The sequence below is a fragment of the Elgaria multicarinata genome, chromosome 5, assembly GCF_023053635.1.
Source record: "Elgaria multicarinata webbii isolate HBS135686 ecotype San Diego chromosome 5, rElgMul1.1.pri, whole genome shotgun sequence".
In the NCBI taxonomy this organism is placed as follows: domain Eukaryota; kingdom Metazoa; phylum Chordata; class Lepidosauria; order Squamata; family Anguidae; genus Elgaria; species Elgaria multicarinata.
The window spans coordinates 85,989,389-86,014,943 of NC_086175.1; positions in this window are offsets into that span (position 1 = coordinate 85,989,389).

Consider the following 25,555-nt stretch of genomic DNA (forward strand, 5'->3'; position numbering starts at 1 on the left):
TCGGTTTCACAGATGCTGCAAATCTCCCACGAATCCCCTGGTATGCTGTGTGACTTACAACCAGGGGTGTACTGGGGGTGCACAACCAGGGGTGTACTGGGGGTGTACAACCAGGGGTGACTTACAACCAGTGGGGGTCGGAATGGGTCATGTATAGGTTAGTTTGCAAGAACTGCATGCACAAAATTAGCGTCTCGGGGCCCAAAGAAATTCTGGTGTGATCTTTGAGCAGAGCTGTGAATGTACTTGCTCTCTGGTGGGTATAGTGTGCGCTAATTAAATTGAAAATTCCCCTTTCACTTTGACTTAGGGATCCATTATGTTCCAGAAGACATGGCTTTTTGGAACAAAGAGCATGTTAAGCTCTGCATCTGCCCCAGAAGGAAATGAGCCCTAGAATCTGTATGCTTCCTCCTTATTTTATTAACAGGCTAATCCACGAGGGGACCTTGGAAGTGACCAGTCAAAAGCCAGGGCAAGGGAAATGATCGAATTTTGAATTTCTCTCACCTGGTCAAGCATTACTTCACTACCCTAATGACACCCTTTTGTTTTGAAGATGGTTATGCTACTCTTTATAGCAAGCTAGAAGAAAGTCAAGAGGCAAAGAACCTCCTTGTGCCTCCTATTCAGTGGCCAGCACCAAACTACTGTTTCCTTTGTTTAACCTGGGCATCACCAACCTTTTTGGACCCATGGGCACATTTGGGAAGCTGAGAAACTACAGTGGGCACCACCACCAAATAGCTCCCATGGAGGATATGGCTGGTCACATAGTGGCTGCCATGGTGGGCTGGCTAGTCAAAAGTGAGAGAAGGAGCAGCAGGGGAAAGAAATAATGAGGCTGGGATGGAGAGGAAAATAAAGGAGAGAGAAAGACCAAGGCTAAAGGCTGGGAGTGGGGAGAAACAGCAAGGTAAAGAAGTAGGGAAATGAAATGGCGATGCTAGGGGCTCCGGGAAAGAGGGGGAAACAGCAAAGCAAAGGGAGAGAGCAAGGCTAGAGGTAGGAGGGGGAGAGAAAGAAGACTGCCTTAGGATTCTCCACGGTTTTTCTTACAACATTTATTTTGAAGGGGGCAGGGAGGGGAGAGTTTCATAGGTGCCACTGGAGGTCCCTGTGGGTGCCATGATGCCTGCAGTGCCACATTGGAGACCCCTGGTTTAACCCATCCAGGATCTGATCTCTGAACCACCGGGCTCTTTGTTCACTTTGTTTCAAGCCCTACTCACTCCCTTGGGCTTGAGCGATCAATGTTCATTCTTTCTGCTTAGGCATTACTCATATTAGTATGTGTCAACTCCGAGAATAAATCTGAGGTTTCACTGATTTTTAACATTTGCTCTCCTGACTTTTTCCTAGCATGGTACGCTGCTCTATCCTCATGTCTGCCTCCTATTTCCAGTACCAGAGCGCAGTGCTCTCGTCTGTTTGCCTCAGATGCATCCCTTCAACCCACATACTGTATCCAGAGATAAAGCTTTGCCCCATTAAGTCCAGGGCTACGTTCCATGTATAAAGCAGCACAACCTGCCAGCCCCATACTACCATTCCAGTGCCTGGTAGGAGACTGCATCCTACACCTAGGTAGCCAGTTCTGAGCTCAAAGGGTAGAATTGGTTCTGCAAGAAATTAGAATAATGGGAAGCGCCTAATAAAAGATCTCAAGCTGAACACTAAATTCCTGAATTTATTTTGAAGCATTAACAAGCAGCCTCTTTTGCAAGACTCCCTAGCTAAATCTATTCTGTTAAATGAAACAGTGCTATCCAGTAGTGGAATTATAGCGCAACATCAGCTTTACACACTGCCAATTATGAGCATGCAATAAATTGCTCATGTAGAGAAGCTCTTGGTCTCACTTTTCTTGGTCATCCCGAACACCCCAATCTGAGAACCCACGCTCTACAGAATGTACATAGTAGGCTGTTTTCATAATCTACACCACATAGTGGTTAGTAACCCATCATGGCTTAGTACTATGTGAAACCCAGCCACAATGACAAGTCAAGTTTCAACAACCTACATCATGAGTTAGCATTATGCATGAATCAGGCCAGGTATGTTTCCATGTGAATAAGGATGTGCAGAAACAGTGAGCATGCACTAGATAAGAATACATCTATCACATCCAATATTGATGACTGTTTGTGTGAATGAGCCATCACGGATCAACTACACAGATGGAAACACTAGCTGCAAACTATCCTGATGTAGTCTGCAACCTACAGTAAGCTGATCTTTTTCAAAGTCACCTCTAATTTTATTTGTTCAGAATAACAAAGAAATATAACTGTCTAGGCTAGATCAGACCCATGCAGAACTATAGGAAAGTGATTCGACTTTTACAAAAGTGGAGTTTTCTGAAATAATTTAAGTGTGTTTAAAAATGGAACCATGTGTATAATATGGCTTAGACGAAATCTGATAAATAAAAGGATATTGAATATCACTAGTGGTTGCTATTTTTTTCTCTGCATATCAGATCAATGTGAAAAATGCTAGGTTCACATTTCCTCTTATATCACTATCACCATCTGATACCATGTTTAGCTAGAAAATGAAGAGTTCAAGCTTATTACTCCTTAGCTTGCTTTATCCACTCTATTGTTTTCATATAAAACTAAAATTAAAAGTTGTATGACAAGACCTTAGAAAAATAGGATAAATAGTTTGTTATTGGAGAATGTGTGTGTGTGTGTGGGGGGCTTCTGGAGAACAGCTGAAGTTGATATATACTACATGTACTTAGACCAGTGGTGAAAAAATCCGTATGTTGGACTGAAGCTTCCATGAGCGTTAGCCAACATCACCAATGGTGAAGGATGATGGGAGTTTCAGTCCAACAACATCTGGAGGACCACAAGTTTCCCAGCCCTTAGGCCTAGACATTACTGGACAGACAGAAAAATGTGTATCCAAACAATGAAGGGCCCTATACCTACCATGTGTTCTTGCAATTTTTTATGTCAGGTTATTGTAGCTCTTCAAACTCCTAACTTAAGACCTGTGTTTCATTTATTGTGTAACTTTCTGTCTACCCATACAAAAGAAAGGCAGAACTTGTAATTAAGTGATCTGATGTCAGAAAATGTTCATGAAGTTGCCATTCCAGATGAGAAGATAGGGTTTCATAGGCTCCAAAATCGGATTGTAACATAATATAGTACAATAGAGATTGTTGTGTGTGTGTTTATCTAGAGGGATAGAATAGATAGATATTCTCTCTCTCTCTCTCTCTCTCTCTCTCTCTCTCTCTCTCTCTCTCTCTCACACACACACACACACACACACACACACACACACACACTATTAGCATAACAAGCTCATGGGAAGAATAAATATGAAATGTATTTTTCAGAACCTTAGCCAATTTTACATTATACAAATACATTGTTTGTCACTTTTTGTTATTCTTTCTCCTTCTTTAATCTCCCTAGTATCAGCTTTTTGGAATATATTTGACCATACCAAAGATGGCAATTTATATGTAGATTCTATAGCACTGAAAACCAGGTTAAGATACTAAACTCTGACATACAAAGTAAGTCCTCAGAATACAATTATAAACTGAATTGGAAAATACCTACTACTTCTGCCAGTCTATTTGGCTGTATTATTATTGGGGAAAATATTAAGGTCGATCAAAAGTGTTGTGTGAGAGACACTCTAGGGGATATTTTACAATCTTCAGTCTCTTTTTTCCTATCAGGAGGATTTTTTTCCTGTTTCATACACACAGACACACACACCAGTTGTTGGGCCTGTTTTATGGAGGATGAATGTCAAAGTATGTTCTGTGAGGAATGAAATACCAACTTAAATGTGGGGGTGGGAAGAAAGCTTATAGCCTTGCTAGGTCTCATTGATACTCAATGCACATTCTATCCAGAATGATCTCAAATAGACTGTATGGGAAGGGGGAAGCAGACATAATACGTTTCCAGCAGGGCTATGTGAAACTGGGAAACAATCACCTTGCATAGCAGCTCAGTTTATTTTTAAAAGTTAGCCAAGGTCACAAGCCTAAGGAAATCTTAATTAAAGTTGCTGGGGAATGTAGAAGCAAAAGTGGGAAAAGGCAGTGGAGAGGGAAAGAATGAATGAATATATATATATATATATATATATATATATATATATATATGATTAGTCTGAGGCCACCGAGGTTTGACACCATCAAATTCAGAAATGGGTTAAATGAGAAGAACTCAGTTCATTTCAAAATTGCAAAATCCTGCTGGAGCTGTATGCCTTTGTGAGTAGGTGCCTGGCACTTTCTAAAATTAGAGGATAACTACAGGTAAGGTGTACTTTATAGAAAATAGTCCTCTGTTTGAAGAACGGTGAGAGGGCAGTCCTCTATTTGAAGGCACTATCCATTTGATGGGCCTGCTGCAATACCATTTTTTTTACCAGTCCAGGACCTGGCTAGGAGGAAGAGGAGGAGGAAGAGGAGCTGCTGCCACCACCACTGTTGCCACCACCAGGTTAAAATAAAAAAGGAGAGGGTTGGCAGGGAGGGCATCTGCCTGAAGCAGTGGTGGGGTGCAGGCTGGCTGTAGTGGCAACCTACCCAGGGGGAGGGGGCTCAAAGCTAATTGCATCCCTGCCCTCATCCTCTATCTTCAACAGTGATAGCAGCTATGGCTTTCCAAAGCTGAAGTTTCCAATGTTGTAGTGGGAGGAAAACCAAGCAAAGATCCAGGCCACCAGTGTTGCACATGCCTCTATCCAAACATTCTCCGTTGTGGGAGTGTGTCGGAAGCAATCATTTATCCAAGGCAGGGCTGGCCATACCGTGAAGTGGTAAGAAGCAGGCACAGCAGGCGGCAGAGGATGGGAAGAGTGGCGCTCTCCCCCTCCAAAGTGTCTGCTGCTGTTTGGTTCTGCTGGCCGCCTGCAAGGCCCGCCATGCAGACAGACAGCAGGACCAAGAAGAAGAAGCTGCCCACTTGCATGCATGCTCACCCTTTGCCTCACTGTGCACTGCCTCACCGTGCCATGCCTCCCAACCCTGCCACCTTGCTTTCCCTAGCGCGGGCCCATGCGCTGCCTTTAAGGTCTTTCTGACTTCAGGAGTCATGTGGCACCTGGGTGTCTGACAAGGCATCATGGGAGATCATGAAGTGATCTCTCACCACTGTTGACTGGGTCAGAGTGAGAGGCAGGTGAACAAACAGATTGCATGAAGAGGAGGAGCAAGTCCAGTGGGCCCCTGCTGGGGTGTGGACCCTTAGCAGGTGCCCAATTATCCCTATCCTTGAGGCTGGCCCTGTGCACAAATGGGAAATATAAAACCGTAAGAATAGTAGGAAAAACCCTTCAACCAATATTTGCTAACAACCAAAGGCATCTTTAAAAAGGAAGGTCTTCACACAGTGGTAGAAGACCATAACGGAAGGGGCAAGGTAGGCAAGGAATTCCAAAGTCTGAATGCAGCCACTGAAAAGCACACATTCAGTGCCACTGGGTTGTGGAAAGAGATAAAGAAACCTTATTGTGTCCAGTATACCTCTTTATGCTCAGAGGAACATAACTGGACAACATTTGCTATAGGTGAAAAGGGTTACATACTTTTGCCATATGACAGCTCCATCAGCAGTAAGTATCCTGACTCTCAGAGATGGAAGCATCTTCTGGCACCCTCCTTAGGAAGGACTAAAGATTAGTGATAGAGAGTATGTGTTGCATGCAGAAGGTCTCTGATTCAATCCCTCGTGTTTCCAGTTAAAAAAAAAATGGTAGTGACTGATGGGATAAGCATCTGCCTGAGAGCTTTTCTACATGAGGCTTTTAACCTGCCACTTTATTGAGGCTTCTGGTTCCAGATTCGTTGTGACATTAAGATAAAATCCTATACTCATTTTTCCCTCTGGGGTTTTTCTTTCACTGCCTTTCCATTATAGAACCAGTAGGTGCCATTGTGAAATAGTGGCATTACGGAAATACATGAGGGTTTCATGGCGCCACTCAGAATATGCCAGATTTTCCACCTTCGGGGAAAATCCCCACCCCACCCCTAGCTAAAATGGTTGCAAAACAAAGGCGAGACTCTGGATGTAGAGCACCTGCAATCTACCACGAGTGAGGAATTATGAGCGCACAATAAATGCCTCATGTAGGAAGGCCCAGAGACTTCATAGAGCTGTTTCCAATCTGAGATGACAACAATACTGGGCTAGATGTCCAAACAGTCCAACATAATACTCCTGAAATCCATTGCTAAACTATTTGTTATTTATTTAAAGTATTTTTATCCTGTTTCTCAGCCAAAACAGGTTCCCAAAACAGGCTTACAATCAACCAGCAAAAGAGACAATCCTTGCCCACGGGCTTATAGTCTAAAAAGACATGACACATAAGGAAAAGGGGATTGGGAGGAAAGAGGAAAAATGAAGTCATTTTCAGCAGGGCTGGTGAAATGGCCCTACATCACCTCTCATTTTGTGGGGTCAGAGGGCAGTCCAATGGGAGCAGGTCCCAGTTCTCTCTGCCTGCTCCTGTCTCCCTCATTCCGTCTTCATTCCCACATGGCAACTAATGTTAGTTCTCTCCCTCTGTGTGTGAGAGAGAGAGAGTGAGAGAGAGAGAGAGAGAGAGAGAGAGAGAGAGAGAAAGAGAGAGAGAGAGAGAGAGAGAGAGACTGAGAGTAATCCAACTGGAACAGGACCATTTTCTAAATGAGTTTAGAAATTGATGCTTTTCTGCCAAGAGCAGTGTAATATTGCTATTCTTATAACCCTACACTGTCAGGTTTGGAGAGCTTTCATATCAAAGTATTATGTGAAAATTTGCCATTGGGTACTGGCCTTACATCAGTGTTGATAAAGTGCATGAGAGAAGAGGCTTCTTCTCCTCTCTCTCCCTCTCTCTCTCTCTCTCTCTCTCTCTCTCTCTCTCTCTCTCTCTCTTTATTTAGGCAAACTGACAGCTTCTGTGTAATCTTGGAATATCTGGAGATGCAAGCCATGGTCGGATTCTAAAAGTCAGAGATTAATTGTTTTTGGAATAAAGCCCAGTGATCTATGCTATGATGCAGTCAAGTGTTTGTCCTATTAAACCTAAAACATTGGTTTGGCTACCACTCAGTTAATGTTTAACTCACACTAGAAGAGTCACTTTGGCTCATTGAAACATTTATCTATTCATCCTGGAACTTGGACCTCTTTCTGATACACTATACTGTGTAAAACCTGCCTAAACCATCATTGCTCTTCTGCTTCTGTGTAGATTAGTCCTTTAGTGTCAGGCCCAAACAAAGAAGTTTATTTATCTTATTTTGATTTCCACAGCCAAATTAAGACTTTAGACTTTTTGTTGATAGGTCAACAAAGGACTCCAAAGAGTCTTTTGATTTTAACCATGTTGCAGCACTTGTATTCCAGAATGCACTAAAAACAACAACACTGAATTAAAATAGCACTTTTACTGTTCTTGCTTTGTGTCTTATTGCAGCTCCAATTATTTATTAATCCAGAAATTCTTACTCAGGCTTTGGGCCCACGCAAGCCACAAAAGCACCTTACAATACTTAATATATTGTGATCCAGTGCAGTACAGCAGTTAGAACAGCTTTCTCCAACCAGATGCTCTCCAGATGTGTTGGACTGCAACCCCCATCATTCCTAGGCATAGATGCAGGCCAGCACATCTGGAGACATTTTGCTGCCTGAGGTGAAGGCAAGGCTGGTCCCTTGCCCCCAGTTCAATATACAGAAGCTGACCAGACTGAGAGTTGAATCTTATTGCAACACTGGCAACAGGACAACACCCTCTACTACAGCTTAGAAGGTGCAGGGCAGACCAAGTGGCACACACTGCTCTGTCCTTGGACACTTTGCCAACCCTCAGCATCTACTAACCGAGGCTGTTGCCTCACTCTGCCTAATGGTAGGGCTGGCGTTGTCTGGAGGGCACCAGGTTGGGGGAGGCTGTGCCAGACTAGGGCTAGGGAGGTTCTGATCACCACTCAGCACTGATGTTCAACAGGTGAAGTTGAGACAGTGACTGTCTCTGAGCCTAACCTACTTCACATCATTCTTGTGTGAATGAAATGGAAGGATACTTATGAAAAAGAATACAAAGCTAAGATATGAGATCAACATAATAATACATACAACAGAATGAGGTTATGAGAATGTTTTCCCAAACTGTATTCACACCAGTCTTATCTCTAGACACGATATAGCAGTGTTAGGCCATTCATGATGGTCTCCTGTGATGGTATTTAACTTTAAGTAAAGAAATGCACAAAAACATCAATTCCATGACTATCTACTGCTCTGCTCACAATCAAGTAAGTTCACCAACTGTTCAGACAGATAGGATTAGCAAGGAAAAACAGAGAGGTATTTTCAGTCACTGGCACTCAGTGGAAGAGCTTTCTTAATATTGAAGACTCACCCAAACCAGTGTCTCAGAGCTACTTGGGTTTCAATCCTATACCCACTTACCTGGGAGACAGCCCTATTTAACTCAATGGGACTGCACAAACATGTATAGGATTATGTTGTTCACCATATTACATGGATGGTTTGTTAGAAATTCACTTCCAAATGAAAAGGGGATTTCAAGTGTGGTTCACCTCCTGGATGTCCTATCACAAGTGAAGTCTCGATGCCAGAGAAAGCCAATCCATGTTGTGAACGATAGAAATGCAAAATGATGCTACACTTTCCACATGGAAACAGACTGCTGTGGCAATCATGCCGCTAGTGTATATGTCATACAGGTCTCCACATTTTCTGGAAGTCTAACAGTAAGACATTTTCATATAAAGGGTCTTCTGGTGCCTGGTATTAATCTAGTTTGGGGTAGAATTTTAATATTTGTTAGGTTTTATTATATTTAATTTAAGCTTGGAGAGGAAATCCATCCCTCATGTAAACAGCTTAGTCCTGCTCTTCTTTAAAGGCCACAAAGGAAACTAGTCCCTGAAGCCTAAGCCCAGTTTTTTAGTTTTAATGAGGAGAAAATTAGAATGAAAGCTTTGTGCATTTTAAGCTACAATACACCAAGCTCTCAAAAACAATAGACTGCTAAGTTCCTAATCTTCACCCACCATAATGCAAACAGTGCAATTACATTATTGTAGTGAATTGGCGAGAAAGCAGGGAAATTAGTGTTGAAAAATTTACTGATTAAGCATTCTAGTAAACCATCTTATTTTCATATTTTTAAAAAAAGATTAAAAAAATTAAACTATTAAATAGATGAGTGGGGAAAAAATCCTAATAACGCTTTGCTTCATTCTGTCACTTGCGATAACATTAGTCTGGTAAAATAATTGATAACATCACAAATAAGAGATACAAAAAGAACTGTACTAGATTAGAATTATAATTTTAGTTGTAATACCAAAGAGCAAGGAAATGAGATTCTATAACTATAGTGTGTGTGTGTGTGTGTGTGTGTGTGCACGCAATCTTATACATGTTTAGACAAAAAAAGTCCTACATCTCCCAGCATTCCTCAGTCTGCATGGCTAGCTAGGGAATGCTGGGAGTTGTAGGACCTTTTTTCTGTCTAAAGTTGCATAGAAGTGTGCCCTAACAGAATGATTCTATATCTGAGCTGTCCTGGCTCATGGACTTTAGGATATGGCAGAAGTCCCACCATGCAATATATGTTCACCCATGGCAGATATGTTGGCAGAACATCTCAGTTAGACAATGACCCTTTCTACACCTAAGGGTTATCCCAGGAAAATGGAGGGATCATCCCTGCCTGCTCCTGGGATCACCTGTGTGGCATTTGGATGGACAGGAATGATCCTGGGATGATCCCGGGATATAGGACTGGTGTAGACATGCCCCATGCTTCAGTGTAAGAGAATCCTCCCTGCCTTTGTATCCTGGATTCAATTCCATGACCTCATGCAAGCTCTGTGCTCCTCACATCGATGAATGACTCTTGGGGAAAGATCAAAGTTCCATAATGGTGGGACAGAGCGGTCAGGAACTGCTCTGAGCTGATCACAGTTGGAGTCTCAGGAGCTTGTTCTTGTTCTCTTTTGCCTCTGACATGACTGGGTTTTGGGGTTGCCAGGGCCTAATCTACACCAAGCAGGCTATTGCACTAGGAAAGTGGAATACAAAAGGCAGGAGCCACATTCTTTTATAGCAGTATTGAAGTGCACTGACAACTGTTGGGGCCCACTGACACATACCATATACCGCTTTCATAGTTCTATATTCTGCTTGGCGTGGCTCCTGCCTTTTATATACCGCTTTCATACTGCTTTCATAGAGCAATATCCTGCTTGGTGTAGATTAGGCCCAGGTATGGGAAAGGCGAGTGGGGAGAAATTTCCCCATTCCCCTTGGTGGAGCTTGAACTCTCTTCTCCTGTTTACCAAACTCATGTCCTATGTAATGAGACACTGGAGGTTGCTACTGAGCTTTTCTATATGAGGCTGTTAATAGCTGTATGTACTTTCAGTTTCATCAAAGAATTGTGAACTGAGCTCTTCCTTTCTGCTTTTCTGCTACATGACCCCTAGGTGGTGGTGCACTGCAGTGGAATAATGCAATTACACAATTGGGAAAATACATTTTCATTTACTTTCAGAAATAATGCTCCATTTTCCCCACTCTAAAAAGTGGTCTTAAAAAAACAGAAGTGAAACTTGAGGATCACGTCATCATCTAAAGAACCTTTAAACAACCATGAATATGGAATCATGAGTGCACAATAAATGCCTCATGCAGAAAAGCTTGCTGTCAGTGTGTGTCTGTGGCTTATCTTCTGTTTCCTGGCCCCTCCTGTTGGCTGCTTGGCAACTGACACTTTCTCTCCTTGGGTCATGAAGCCTTGTTCCAGGAAGGCTGTGTGTGCTCCCTGCAGGTCTCCAGCATAGGGGCTATGTGGGTGCTGTGTTTTGTGCCTGCCTTCCTTACCTTTGTGTGTTGTCCTTGAAAGGGCTTGTGAATTGTACAAGAAGAGGCAATCCCTACACGGATTCTGACAGTAGCGGCGTCATTGCTGTCTGTGCCTCTGAGGCTCCTGGAGTGGGGCACTGTGGTACGTTGTTATGCAGGGCTGTCCTCATCATCACGATTTCTTTGGTGCCTCCACAAGTGGATGGCATGTGGGTGTCGGTGGCAGCTCAGTCATTTAATTGATGTGTGGGCTTTGGTAATGTTGATAAGGAAGGCACGTCTGTCATTTTGTCACTGTTTTGGGATTTTCTGAATAGCATATGATGGCCAGTCCCCCACTGTAGCAACCCTCTCCCCTCTACCACACACAGACAGACATACTTGATCTACAGGATTGCTTGGCCCAAGTACAGTATTAGACTTAGATGAAAAACATTAAAAATATGCAATGGCTTGTGATTTAATAAAGTGTTGTTCTTAAATATCAGGTTCACAGATTCAGCGTCTTTTAATATTAAATAACTGGTATGTGCTCACAAATAACAAGTAATTAAGAAAAATATATGCTAAAACACCTCACCCCTTTTCACAATATTTTTTCCAAGTCTAATTACTATTTGATGTTGTAAATTCTTCATGATATCTTTTTACCATTAATCATTGCTACATCTTATGCCAATGTGTACAAACAAAAGCCCCATTTTGAAATAGCTGTGGCTGGTCTGTACTATTTGAGACTGCAGATGAGGAATCCAGTTTTGAATGCTTCCCCAGGTTTAAATATATACAAGTCAAACTCTCTGAATAGGTTTAATTCAGGCACAAAGAATTAATTATGCACTTCCACCTTAAGTACAACTCAGCTTCCAGATTCCCCTCTCCCCCTCTCTGTCCCATTAGACTAGGATAACTCCTCTTGAGCCCATTATTCCATGTCCTGCATTCTGGGATGATCGAGAAGAGATCCTGGCCCTCCTCAATGTGACAACCTTTTAAGTATTTGAAGAGTGCTATCATGTCTCCCCTCAATCTTCTCTTCTCCAGGCTAAACATGCTCAGTTCTTTCAGTCTCTCTTCATAGGGCTTTGTTTCCAGACCCCTGACCATCCTGGTAGCCCTCCTCTGAACATGCTCCAACTTGTCTGCATCCTTCTTGAAGTGTGGTGCCCAGAATACTCTAGATGAGGTCTAACCATGAGAGGAACCAGTACCTCATGCGATTTGGAAGCTATACTTCTATTAATGCAGTCCAAAATAGCTTTTGCCTTTCTTGCAGCCATATCGCACTGTTGGCTCATATTCAGCTTGTGATCTACAACAATTCCAAGATCCTTCTCGTTTGTAGTATTGCTGAGCCAAGTATCCCCCCATCTTGTAACTGTGCATTTGGTTTCTATTTCCTAAATGTAGAACTTGGCATTTATTCCTATTAAATTTCATTCTGTTGTTTTCAGATCCCACCCAATTTTGTGTCATCTGCAAATTTGATAAGCATTCCCTGCACCTCCTCGTCCAAATCATTAATAAAAATGTTGAAGAGCACTGGGCCCAGGACTGAGCCCTGCAGTACCCCACTCGTTGCCTCCCCCCTGTTTGAGAAGGTACCATTGATAAGCACTCTTTGAGTCCGATATTGTAGCCAACTGTGAATCCACCTAATAGTTGTTCCATCTAGCCCGCTTTTTGCTAGTTTCTTAATCAGAATATCATGGGGCTCTTTATTAAAAGCTTTGCTGAAGTCAAGATATATGACGTCCACAGCATTCCCACAGTCCACAAGGGAGGTTACCCAATCAAAAAATGAGATCAAATTAGTCTGACAGGATTTGTTCCTGACAAATACATGTTGGCTTCTAGTAATTACTGCATTGTTTTCAAGGTGCTTACAGATTGACTTCTTTATAATCTGCTCCAGAAATTTCCTAGGGATGGATGTCAGACTGACTGGTCTGTAGTTCCCAGGTTCCTCCTTTTTGCCCTTTTTGAAGATAGGGACAACGTTAGCCCTCCTCCAGTCATCCGGCACCTCACCCGTCTTCCATGACTTCACAAAGATAATCGACAGCATTTCTGAGAGTTCTTCCACTAACTCCTTCATTACTGTAGGATGCAGTTCATTGGGCCCTGGAGATTTGAACTCATTCAAAGAAATTAGTTGTTCCTTGACCATTTGTTTATCAATCTCAAACTGCAATCCTGCCCCCTCAACTTGTGCTTCACTTTTTCCAGGGGGGTCATAGACCCGCTTTTGGGAGAAGACTGAGCTGAAGTAGGAATTGAGCACTTCAGCCTTTTCTTTGTCATCTTATTAATTTGCCATCCTCATTAAGCAGTTGAACCACCATTTCTTTCCTCTGTCTTTTACTACTCACATATCTGAAGAAAGCCTTTTTATTGCTTTTAGCATCCCTCGCTAATTTCAGCTCATTCTCAGCATTAGCCTTCCTGACACCATTTCAGCACTTCTGTGCCACCTGTCTGTACTCTTCTTTTCTTTCTGTTAGGAATTCCTTATTTTTGCACCTGCAGTTTGAAGAGAGAATTCCAGGATAGGGTGGTGTACTCATCAGATTCAAGCTTACATAATAAATGTTCATAATAGAAGTACTTTCATATGCAAAAAACACACAAAAAACGGCTTTGTGAAGAATGTATCACTATACTTGTTGAAGAAAGAGAACAACAAGGTCATTAAAAGTTGTGCCTTTTCTCTGAAGGAAATTTAGAATAGCCATTTGATTATTTAATTAATAAACTGGTTTAGGGGATACTGATTTTCCCCTAAAATGCAAGTTTCAGAAGTGATTTTATGTATAAATTGATCGCTTTTGGAATCAAGTTTACCTTCTCACGATTTTAATAAAAACTGGTGTTGAGGTAGTTTTGGGCATAAATTATATGCCTTTTGTTTCCTCAGTCTTTTGTAGAATCCTTTAGGTTTCTTTAATTGCTTATCCTCTACTCTTTAACTTTTATATTGCCTATAAACACTTGTAGCTGCTTGAGAAATGTTTTTCTGTTTATCTGGAATCACATCATTGTGCAGATTAAGGTAGACATTTGATTACACTGGTGAACCTGTTGTAAGACTCAGGTCTTAAGCATCAACTTTTTAATCAATTTTGCAGAAAGAAAGCAACAAAGACTTTGAAAAGAAAGTTCACGCAGGAGCATTTAAGCCTCTCCCTATAGATCTCTCGAAACCTTTAGTCAAACAATTAAAGAATATTATCTGGCCAAATAGTTCTCCTCTTACACTTGGTGATTGATTACAGCATAAGTTAATGTGACCATAACACCATGTTAAGACTCCATAATTAGTGACTATTCTTATCAATGAAAATATAGACTACTTCTTTCCATCTAGCTGGAACTTCACATAAGCCTGTATAAGCCTCCAGACTGCATAACTGGTGCATTAGAGCTGAAAATGAGATGGAGGATATATAATACAACCCAGGTAATCCTGCCTAGAGCTAAAATGGCAGTGGAGGCTTCTAGCATCCCAAAAGGTTATTACCTTTAAGATTGTTTTTTTAAACCCCAGCTACTGGATGTTTGATAAAATTACATTTCTCTGTCCTCAACAATTTTACATATTAAGAAAATAAATGGATACCTGTGCATTTCAAGCAACTTAGCCAAACTCAGTTTGTGCAAGAGTAATTCCTTTGATCAGCCTTCCCCAACCTTGGGTACTCAGATGTTTTTGACTATAATTCTCATCATCTCTGACCATTGCCCATGCTGGCTGTTCGATTATGGCAGCTGTTGGCCAACAACATCTGGTGATGCAGCATTAGAAATGGCTGGTTTAGATGGTCCTGCTTTCATGTCAACCTTAACTTGAATAATCTTGGCTGCAATTCACAATTCAATCAGAATTGAGATTAGGGATGTATTCAGATATTATCTTTATGCAAATTTCATTTTAGGTACTTGCTTTTGTTTTGAAAATGGAACAGATGCATTAGGAATACTCCATTTTTGTTTCATTCCACAAACACATGGACACAAAAAATTGTGCATGTATGCAGCTTGCCACAGTTTCCCCTTCTTTCAGTTCATCTGTTTCATTTCCCCCTTTTCATTACCAATGCCACTGTGTACTGTATGTTGATAAAACACTGGGGAAAGGCCATCTTGACATGACTCCATGTATGGTTTCACCAGATTCCATTTGTATGGTGTTTTACCAATCTTCTCATCCGCATTAGTGTATCAGACCCTCGCTGGCGATTTGCTTGGTCAGGAGACTTTCCCAGTGGTGCTCTCTATGGCATATTGGGAAATGATAACTAAGCAAGATAAATAGGCCAGCTAAAAGGAAGCTTTACTGATGTGGGGCACCAGATCAGGAGGATGGGAACAGCCAGGGACTGCAGAGAACAGCCAGGTCGGCCACCACTGCCTTCCACACTATCTGCTACCTGAGGTGGACAACTCACTGTACTGAATGGTAGGGCCGGCCCTGAGTTATCTCAATATAGATCACATCACAGACACTTCAAAGTGCTTCTTGTTTACAGTTTCTTTTGAAATAGGGGTGTGCATTAATTTGTTTTTTGCTGTGTATATTTATTGTTTTATGTTGTATGATTTTATCTGTACGAAGCCCTGAGATCCTAGTGATATAGGGCAGGATACAAGTGTTTTAAATAAATAAATAAATAAATAAATAAATTTCAAGATGGACGTGAAAATGGAAGGACGGGCTGGGGGTGGGCTTTGTTCCTTTTGCATGTAACATTCAGCCAGGTCTTAGAAATAAACTTGAATTACTTTGACTGGGCTTTTGGCAGTGGTCATATGAATTTTTGTTTTGTTTTGTTTTTTAGCCACAAGAGATAAATTTTATTTTCATGAAGTCATGGCATTTTCTTAAGGCAATATGCTGCTGAACAATGATGGAAGTTATTGACATTTAAAAAACCCCACCTAGGGTTAAACAAATTCATTTTCCCTTGGTTGTCTGGTGGGTGGCTAGAGATCAAATTCTCTTTAGTCATAATGGGCTTAAAAAGGCTTATGGAATAGGTGAGGAAATGGAAAAGCTTTAAGCAGTGATGACTCTAAGATCAAGAGATAAATTGAGAGCTTGTTAGACAGTGATAGAGGTAATATATTATTTGGGGATTTATGCTTCGGCATATATACCTCAGAAGTAAAAAGAAAGAATGAATGAAATTGTGATATAGTACCTGCTGTGCACAAATCTGTGCTTCACATTGTCACAAAATGCCAGTGCAGTCAGGTATAGTTAATCTGTACAAGCAAACACAATAGTAGACTTGTACAAATTGGATTATTTCATCTCTAAGAGCAGTGATAAGATAAGTTGCAAGGTTTCTGATAAAGGATCTTTCCAAACTGTTTCATTCCACAAGTCATAATGAAGTTAGACTTGCCCATTTGGAGGAACGTCTTTCTATCAACAAGTGTGTCAGTTGCACAAGAATGGACTTTCAGCCTGCTGATCATCTTGCTCTTTGTCAGCTGCAGAGGAATAATGAAGGCTTCCAGTTCTCCCCCATCCAATCCAACACGCCTCCAGGTTAGTAAGAACGTAAGAGCCATGCTGTCAAACCAAGGGTCTACCTAGTCCAACATTTTGTTCACACAGTGGTCAACCAGCTGCCCAATAACACTTTTCTACCCATCATCCCCAGCAACTGATGTATGTAGGCTCTGATACTGGAAGTAGCATAGTAGAAGAGAATATGACTGGGGAAGAAGCACCAAGCCTCAGGTGTTCTCAGTTCCTAAATAGTTGCTGGTCCCTGTTACCCGCAGGTCCATTGTGTCCTACTCTTGATTCTTCTCCAAACTACTGTCTGTCTCCAATTCACCCCCCAAGAATGAAGAATGTCCAAGTCCCGCCTCATGACTGAAGCTTAGTATTGGAGTAGAAGAAATGGAAAAGATTTCACTTCTGGCAACCTGCATTTTCAGATACTATAATAGTCATAAGCCCTATTCAGATTTTTTAAGAGTAAAAATCAATGTGTAAGGAAAAGGACCACTCTAGTCCCACTCCTCTCCTCCATCCTGGAAGGTGACTGTCTGAAGAGAACAGCCTTCTGTATCCTGATTTTGCATTCGCGTGGAGATCCTCCATCAGTAGAAGAGTCTCCTCTTCAGACAATCATCCATCCAAGAGAATCATTTACCTGTATTACCTTTGGTTCTTTTTAATTGAAGAGTGTAATTCAGAGTGCAAATTTTATGTAAATGCTACATACATGTTACACGCATAGTACATATGTGCATGTAATGGTATATAATTTACCGACGTAGATTTGATATTTATTTATTTATTTATTTATTTAAAATATTTATAGCCTGCCCTATATCACTAAGATCTCATTATAGACCATAATATGGTCTATAATGGCCTAAGATGGAATGGGGGGGGGAGGTGGTGAAAAATTGTGTCCTGGGCTTACCTTACTACACAAGTGGGGAGAGGAGCTGTGCTTCTCCTACCCCACCCTATTATTATGCACGTAATGCCCTTCTAGGCATCCATGTTTATGGCATGAATTTCTGCAGATGGCGGGCTATGTGTGTACAGCAGTAGTTGGCCTCCACACAAGCTGGAACCCTGATAGTGTATGACTCTGGAAGGAGATTAAACTTAGGCAGGATCTACACTACTGCTTTAAAAGGGTTTATAACAGTAATGACAACTGTTGGGAACCAGAACACACTCCATATATTTTATTTATTTATTTATTATTGCATTTATATCCCACTTTTTTTCCTCCAAGGAACCCAAAGCGGCATACATAATCTTCCTCCTCTCCATTTTATCCTCACAACAACAACCCTGTGAGGTAGGTTGGGCTGAGAGTCTGTGACTGGTCCAAAGTCACCCAGTGGGTTTCCATTTGCGAGTGGGGACTAGAACCCAGATCTCCCAACTCCCAGTCCAACACTTTAGCCACTACACCATACTGGCTCTCAAACCATATTCAAACCTTTTGGTGTAGATCTGGCCTTAGTAACTTTTGCCTGCAAGGCATGTATTCTACCACTGAGCTACAGCTGGTACACACGTTGGGTATAAATACTTGCTCAAAACTATGTTCACATTTGAAGCCAGAGTTTTGGCCAAAATCTTGAATTTGAAGAAATCAAAAAGATTTTGTTAATACTTAAGAAACTAATTTCAGAATAGTGTCCTGTAGGGTGGCCATGTGTCCTCTTTTTAAGAGGCTGTCCTCTTCTAATTGAAAGGTTATCAGAGGCCATAGCTAGATAGGGCTTTATCCCGGGGTGATCCCCGGGATCGTCCCTGTGCATCCACATGACGCACAAGGGATCCTGGGATCAGGGAGGAATGATCCTTCCTTGCCCTGGGATCTCACCCTCCCCTTTAGCCCCAGTTGTTCCACAGTCTTGCGCTAAGCCCGAGACCATGGGACATGTAGCTGGGCGCCGCGGGTTGACCCGGCTCCACGTGATTCCTTGCAAGGAGCTGGGAGCCGCACATGGGGTGCAGTGCTCCTCAGGACGCTGTGCCCATTGGGGGTAGGGTGGGGGGAGCGGGGAAAGTAATTTAAATTAAAAAAATTACTCACCGTTTGCGCACGAGCATTCGTGCGCTGCTGTCCCTTTAAGTTTTTTTTAAAAAAAATGGCAGGCACAACGCCTCTCCTTCTGAGGTCGTCACACGTTGCGTGTAAACAGAGGAGGGATCTCGTGATAAACACATCACGAGATCTTCCCTCCTCCGTCGCAGGCTAAGTGGTAGGTCTAGGTAAGGCCAGAGACAGTCCTCTGTTCAAAGGTGTCCTCTGTGTGAAAAGCTGACCTCCTATCCAAGTCCAGTTTCAAGGTAAAGAGCTATAACAATGGAGTAGAAGTTGCCGAGCAATAGTCTGGGCAGCCGACTGAGCAGGCAAACAGGTGAACTGGTTAGTCTTACCCACCTTAGTGAGATGTGTTGTATTTCTATTTAAAGCATCATAATTACTTATGAATTTGTTTCTATTCATATACATTAGCATATGCAAAGTTTATGCAAATCTGTGTCCTCTTTTGGTCCTCTTTTTTGGTAATGCGTAAATGGCTGCCCTAGTGCCCTGTTTGATTAAATGCCAGACTAGATATCACAGCAGGGGAACTGATCTTTCACTCCTCCCACAGCTTGCCTCCTGTAGGTCTGTTGTAATTGGCTGGCTGATGCCAGGCCCCAGTTGAAAAGAAAGAAAAAATGGCTAGGCAGGGGACCGTAAATTCTGAGATGGCAGAAGAGTCACACCCGTTTTCTCCTTTCAAGGCACCTACTTTTCTCTTTCTACATGACCAGGGTAGTTTCATATTTAAACACATTGAAGGATGGCTACTAGGAGGAGGGCCTTTTCTGCTGTGGCACCCCAGGTGTGGAATGAGCTCCCTAGAGAGATTCACCTGGTGCCTACATTGCATTTCTTTCTGTGCCCAGTGGAGAACTTTTATATTTTCCAAGCATTTTAGTACTTTAGTATTCTAGTCCTTTAGCTCTGCTGTTTTAAATCTGTATTTTAAATCTCGGCATTGCTGGTTGTACTTTTATATTTTTTATTTTTATAAACTGTTATATTATTTAAGCTTTTATATTGTTTTGCACTGTACCTTGAGCTTTAAACTTTTGTGAACTGGCCAGAAAGCTTGTAATAACATAAATAAATAAATAAATAAATAAATAAATAAATAAATAAATAGTCTGCCAACATTATGTTTAGTTTGGACCTTGCAATTTAATGCAACTCAAAAGCTTTTCACTCAAAAGCTTTTCAAAAGCTAGACCAGTAAGTAAGCCTTCCTCAAGGCTGTTGCTAAGAGTTGTAGGACACCAGGCTGGGGAAAGCTGCAATAAGTTATATAATCTACCTATTTTGTTTGTTTTATCATCACTTAAAATCAACATGGCAATGGTTTTCTATAACTTACTCAAATAAGTGGAGCCTTTCTCCATATTACCAAGGTCATAGGCCCATAAGATGAAATTTGCCAGCTGGTTGATATAAAGGGGTTGTAGGAAACCCTACTATCTAACATTAAAATACTTATTTAAAAAAAGAACAGTAGAGTAATACTATTGAATATGAGTAGGAGAGTGTGACTTTTTTGTTGTTGCTTGAAAGGAAGATCAAAATCAGCATTTATTTGTGAAAAGTTTTTTTTTAAAAAAAGTCTAAAATTTAATAGCAATAACTAACTCCACAAGAAGTCCCATAACCAATTTCCGACATGATTAAACTCACATTGTTACAAAATGAAACAATCTAATCAACATTGTGTTCTAATTATGTCTACCTGATCTTAGAGTATTTCAGAGTTTGTTTATATCCCCAGGCCTTTTTATCTTGACGTACTGTAAAATCATTTCTAAAATGAGTCAGGTAATGTATTTCTCTTACTGTGGCAGGTACAGCATTGTGAGAACAGCAAAGTTCAGAGACCACTGCTAGGAAATGATGATTGAAAATCTCAAGCAAGTGTGTGTGTGGGGGGGAGCAATGGAGGGGGGAATGGAAGTGCTCAAGGGGAAGAAACATACTTAGCGCTGGATACATCAGGAGGGGGAAATCGCTGTATATAAACCTGGATCCAGGAGACCAGCAGGGTGAGAACCAAATGAAGGCTGCAGGAAAAGAAAATGGAAAGTTGAACAAATAATCTATCCAGAGGCATTTAAAAGGCAGAATGCAGGTTGCCAAGGAATTACTGAAGGATTAGGATAGGTGGGTTGCTGCTCCCCACGCTCTTCTTTTGCATAACCCCTGAAGGCTGAGCTCTGCCAGTAATATGTCTTAAAATTCTTCTCAATAATTTGACAGAATTTGAGAGGTCGATAGGGCAGTAAAGAGATGTGCATGTCTTGTGCCAATAGAAAAGAAACTGGGAAAGTGTGTGAGAGAATGTGTGTGTGTTTGTGTGGAAGGTGGATGTAAGTGTGCATACTACATGCTTGAAGTAACTCAATAGGGACAGAGAGAGAAAGGCCTCATCTATTCCTCGAGGCCTTCCGGGACAGGGCGGGAAGATCCAGGCTTACATGCTTCCGTGATTGTTCCCCTGCATCTAAATACCAGTGCGTCGTCCTGAAAGTCAAGAGGGACATTCCTGGTGCAGTGTTTAACACCCACACCCCACACCCCACACACACTGTGGCCACGATCCGAGGGAAATGTAAGTTTTTTTAAAAAAAAAAATCGATGCCCCAACACGACAAGAGCCATCCCGAACACCCACCCACCCCCACACAGCTCCGTGCCCGTTTGAGGAGCCCTGCTACTTGTGGAGAGGAGGGAGTGCCCGGGAGTGCTCACCACACTGTCTGCAGTCCTTGGGGTTGTCCCGGGTCTGCAGAAAAACCGTGGTCCTGGTTATCCCGGGACAACTAAGAGGTCATCTCTGGTTGGACGCAAAAGGACGACCTCAAGCTGACCCTGGGATAACTGGCAGGTGTAGATTAGGCCATGGTCTGATAATGTCCACATAAGAGCCTTAAATAGCTCTCTGGGTGGTGAGAATTTTCAGGGGTACAGTGCTTATCTGGGTTTGGTCTCCTTGTAATAAGGTCATTGGAGGGTTATTCGGATTTTGTAATATTTGCATAGGTGGAGGTTCAACAATATATACTTCAGCAGAAACTCAAAATCCATTGCTTCCACATCAGGTCTTCTAGGGAGAAGAGTCAGCACCCTCAAGATAATTCAGAGGTCCAAACTTGAGGTCCCTGTATGATGTTTCCTCCCTTTTGTTACGATAAAAAAATCTGGCATTTCATGGCTGTTCTGTCTAATGTGTTTTGTCCATTTTAGTATTCTACAACAGTTCTTTGGTATATATGACAACCAGTGCAAAATAGCCCAGTTGCTCATTCAACCATGTGAAACATAATGTTGTTCTATGGACATGCTGAGATTCAACCTCCACCCTCCAACAAGTCAACATTGTGTTATATTATCCAGTGGTTGAATATCATCAACATTCCACAGACATGAGCATTTTTTCAATAAATCCTCAAAGAATGTCTCACCTACTACTTTGATAAACTATTATCTCTACTTTCCCCCCAGTTCTCATCTTCTAATACTGCCATAGGTTCTAGGGCTTTAATCAGGAACTTCACATGGTCAGAGGCTGGGACCTAGCCTCCAGAGCTTCCTACAGCTATGTGTGCTTAAAGCCTTCTTATGAAACAGAAGAAAATCGTACTGTACAATATTAGACCCCGTGATTGGCAGGCAGGATGAAGTTTTTGAACAGAGCCAGTCTGGTATAATAAGACAGGAACACATCCCCTACAGCTCTCCCTGAGATATCCTAGCCCTGTTCAAGTCCTCCACTCTAGCTTCAGTCACTGCGCTCACGAACCCTATTTCTGATGTTGATCCTCCCAGAGTCAAAGCCCACTCAGCTTTGACAGTCTTTAGTATTAGTACCCTACTTGTTAGCAATGGCATGTAGATCATAACTTCTTTTTGCCTCCTTGCACATCAGTCTCAAAATGATGGGAAGTAACATGCTTTTTACATGTACCATCTGCATGACTCAGAAACATGTCAAGTTGTTAGAAGGGAACATTTCAAGAGTTCGACATCCAAAGAAAAATAAGAAAGCAGATTATGACTTTAAAAAGAAACCAATTTATAAAAGTTATTTGTTTTTTAAAGGAGGAAGACACAGTTGGTGGTATTTTTGAACTTTTGAACTGGTCAAACTTGAATCAATTTTGATCCTCTTCTCTCCATAGGACTAATCTTTCCTTCATTCAGAAAGATTTTTGAGGTATAGAATTTAATTCCCAATATGCTTGTGTGCATAGCAAGCGAATAAGGTAATGTGATTTCCCCCCCCCCCCCTTCCTGCACCAAGTTGCAGAAAACTAACCCCCTACTCCATCAAGGGTTATTTCCTAAACTATTTGAAAATGGTTTGCTTATTCTGTGAGAGATAGCACATGTGGCCATTTTTTAAGGTATTACATCATCTCAGCTTAAAAATACTACTACTACTGTGTATTAGATGAGGTTTACTCTCTTTTTTAATTCAACGAAATGAAGACCTGAAATGACTTCCCCCTGCTCTGAGACTGGCTTTTACACTAAGATCTTGTCCTGTAAGGAGGGGCATATGGGCAGTTTGCTAAGCTCCTGGCAAAATGCCTCATTAGTGCCTTATTAATGCATATGCTACTCAGCAGTAACTGCAAAATCACTGTGAAGGTGCTGTGCAATAGCAGCGTCCCCAGGATCTGCTGCTCAGTCATAGTGTGTGTTAATGATGTGCTAATGAGTGACTTCACTAGGAACGCCTGTGGACATGGCTTTGCTTGGGTGCACTACAGGGGCAATATATTCTCCATTAGCTCCAGATCACTCCAGGGGAAAGGGCTGTCTGTGGATTGTTAGTGAATTATATTATTCTGTCTGGTAATGGAAGTAAATGGAAAGTTCACAACCATATTTTTGCAGATTCCTTAGTTACTTACCAAGTTCTACCAGGAACAGATCAAAAGAAGACAGAGAAGAGTTTGTATTGAGATACCAAAGTGAAAAGTGAAGATGAGAAAAGTAGCAATAGTGTGGCTGGGATTCCTCAGACACTTACAGACACAAAATCACATGTGGGGATGAAGGGAACCTTGCCCAAGGTTGGGCATGCACACACCTGATTTATGCACTGTGTTTTAACAGAGTGAAAAAAAATGCCTACTTCTGAAGTGGAGAAAAATAACTCATTAGAGTCCAAAGTTATAAGCTTTGGGTGGGATCTACACTAATGGTTTTTATCGGTGCACTGATAATCATTGGGGCACATTACACATTCCAGATACCGCTTTTCTATTGTTATTTCCCACTTGTTGTTCCATTTTATCCAAAATATCGCAGGAGATGTCATTGTCTGTGCTACGAGTTCTAAATGCACACCATAATGGGATTATATTGCTCTGACACAACACGTAGATCTGGCCAAATCCATGTGCAACTGGGCCGCCATAAGTGGATTTCCCTGTCCCCTCTTCTCCACAGCAGCAACCCTTCCATTCCCCTGAAAATGGGGAAGTGAGGGGAGGAAGTTGAATCAGATGAGCTGTGGTAGGGAGATGGGGGATCCCCCTAAATCTGGCAGAGGCATCTTCTATGAGAGGACAATTTAAGTCAATGGAGGGCATATCCTGGATCCAACCCTTTCTTTTTAACATATACACCTATACATATACAATTACAAAAAGAAAGAAAGAAAGAAAAATGGCTAATTTGGTATACCAAGCCCTTTAGACATGGACCAGTGCATTAGTTCTACTAGCCTAAAAGAGATAGAAAAGATGGAGAATGGGGAAGGTCCTGTATGCCAAATAAGAGGTGGAAGAAAGCACTATGGAAACTGCAAGACTGGGGATGGGAGGCTATGGGTCCAGAAAGAGCTCAAGTGATGAGTCACAGGAGCAAAATAGATAGATTTCGAGGAGGAAAGGAAAAGAAACAGCATGAACAGTTAAAATTACCTGGTTTCAGAACATGTAAAAAAAAATCTTTAAAAAACCATATTAATAAATAACAAAAGCAGCAGCAATTTGTAAAAGCAGCAGCTAACCATAAGAGTTTAAACAAACAAACACCCAAAGTCTATTAAACATCTAACCTAATGCCTTCGTAAAGTTGTTGTTTTTTACATACCACTTCTGATGACTCTCTGTTAGCTGACTAGTCCAGTACCTCTGTTTTTACTGAGAGCATCCATTTTCAATGAGGAGTTTTAGTTTATTTAACATGCTCAACTTTGCTTCCCCTCTAGTGAAACATAAGAGCCACTGGGAATACAAATCACCCTCAGGTATTCATTCTGGACTCTTTGGGCAATTTTAATCACCTGTATTCAACTGAAAATGTTTACCTATGACTTTGGAGTCATTTAATTTCACCACTATGAAGATAGCACAAAAATGTATTATATGCTGTACCTGAAGTGTCTCCTTATGTGTTGTGCCAAAAAGATTAGGCAAAGAGAAACTGAAAGCCAGGTCTTAAATTGAAGATTAAAGTCTAAGATAAAAGACAACAGTTCAATATCAAGCAGCTTTCTCAGCTTAAGAAATGAGCATAACCTCTCTCTCTCTCTCTCTCTCTCTCTCTCTCTCTCTCTCTCTCTCTCTCTCTCTCTCTCTCTCCTGTGCATCCTCTGTTCCATCTGTAAAAGGAAAACCATAACCAGATGTAATTCACATAGTCTGTAAGGCTCTAGAGTCTTTGGCTGAAGTGAAAAGATATTTCTAAAGTGTGAAAGACCTGTAGGTGGCATACTTTAGTAAATGTTTATGGAATTTTGTGATATTTTGGAATCCAACCCCATTTAGTTCCAATATTGCCAATGTTGTTTAATTTACCTACAATAATGACTGCCTGTTTAATGAGTTATTAAATGACATACATGCCTTTCCTGCATGCAATGTAAGGAGAATAAAGTAAAAAACAAAACAAAAAACACTGCTTATAACAATTATTTCTGGAATGAAATATATCTTCTCTCTGTTAACTGCATTGCAGGTTTCTGAGAGAGAATACAGGCAACAGTATTATTTAATCTATAGGTCTTTCTGGGAAAAGGCACATAATGGGGAACTATGATCTGTGAGAGATGTGTGTTATGAACTCCCAACATTTTCTTTTTGTTTA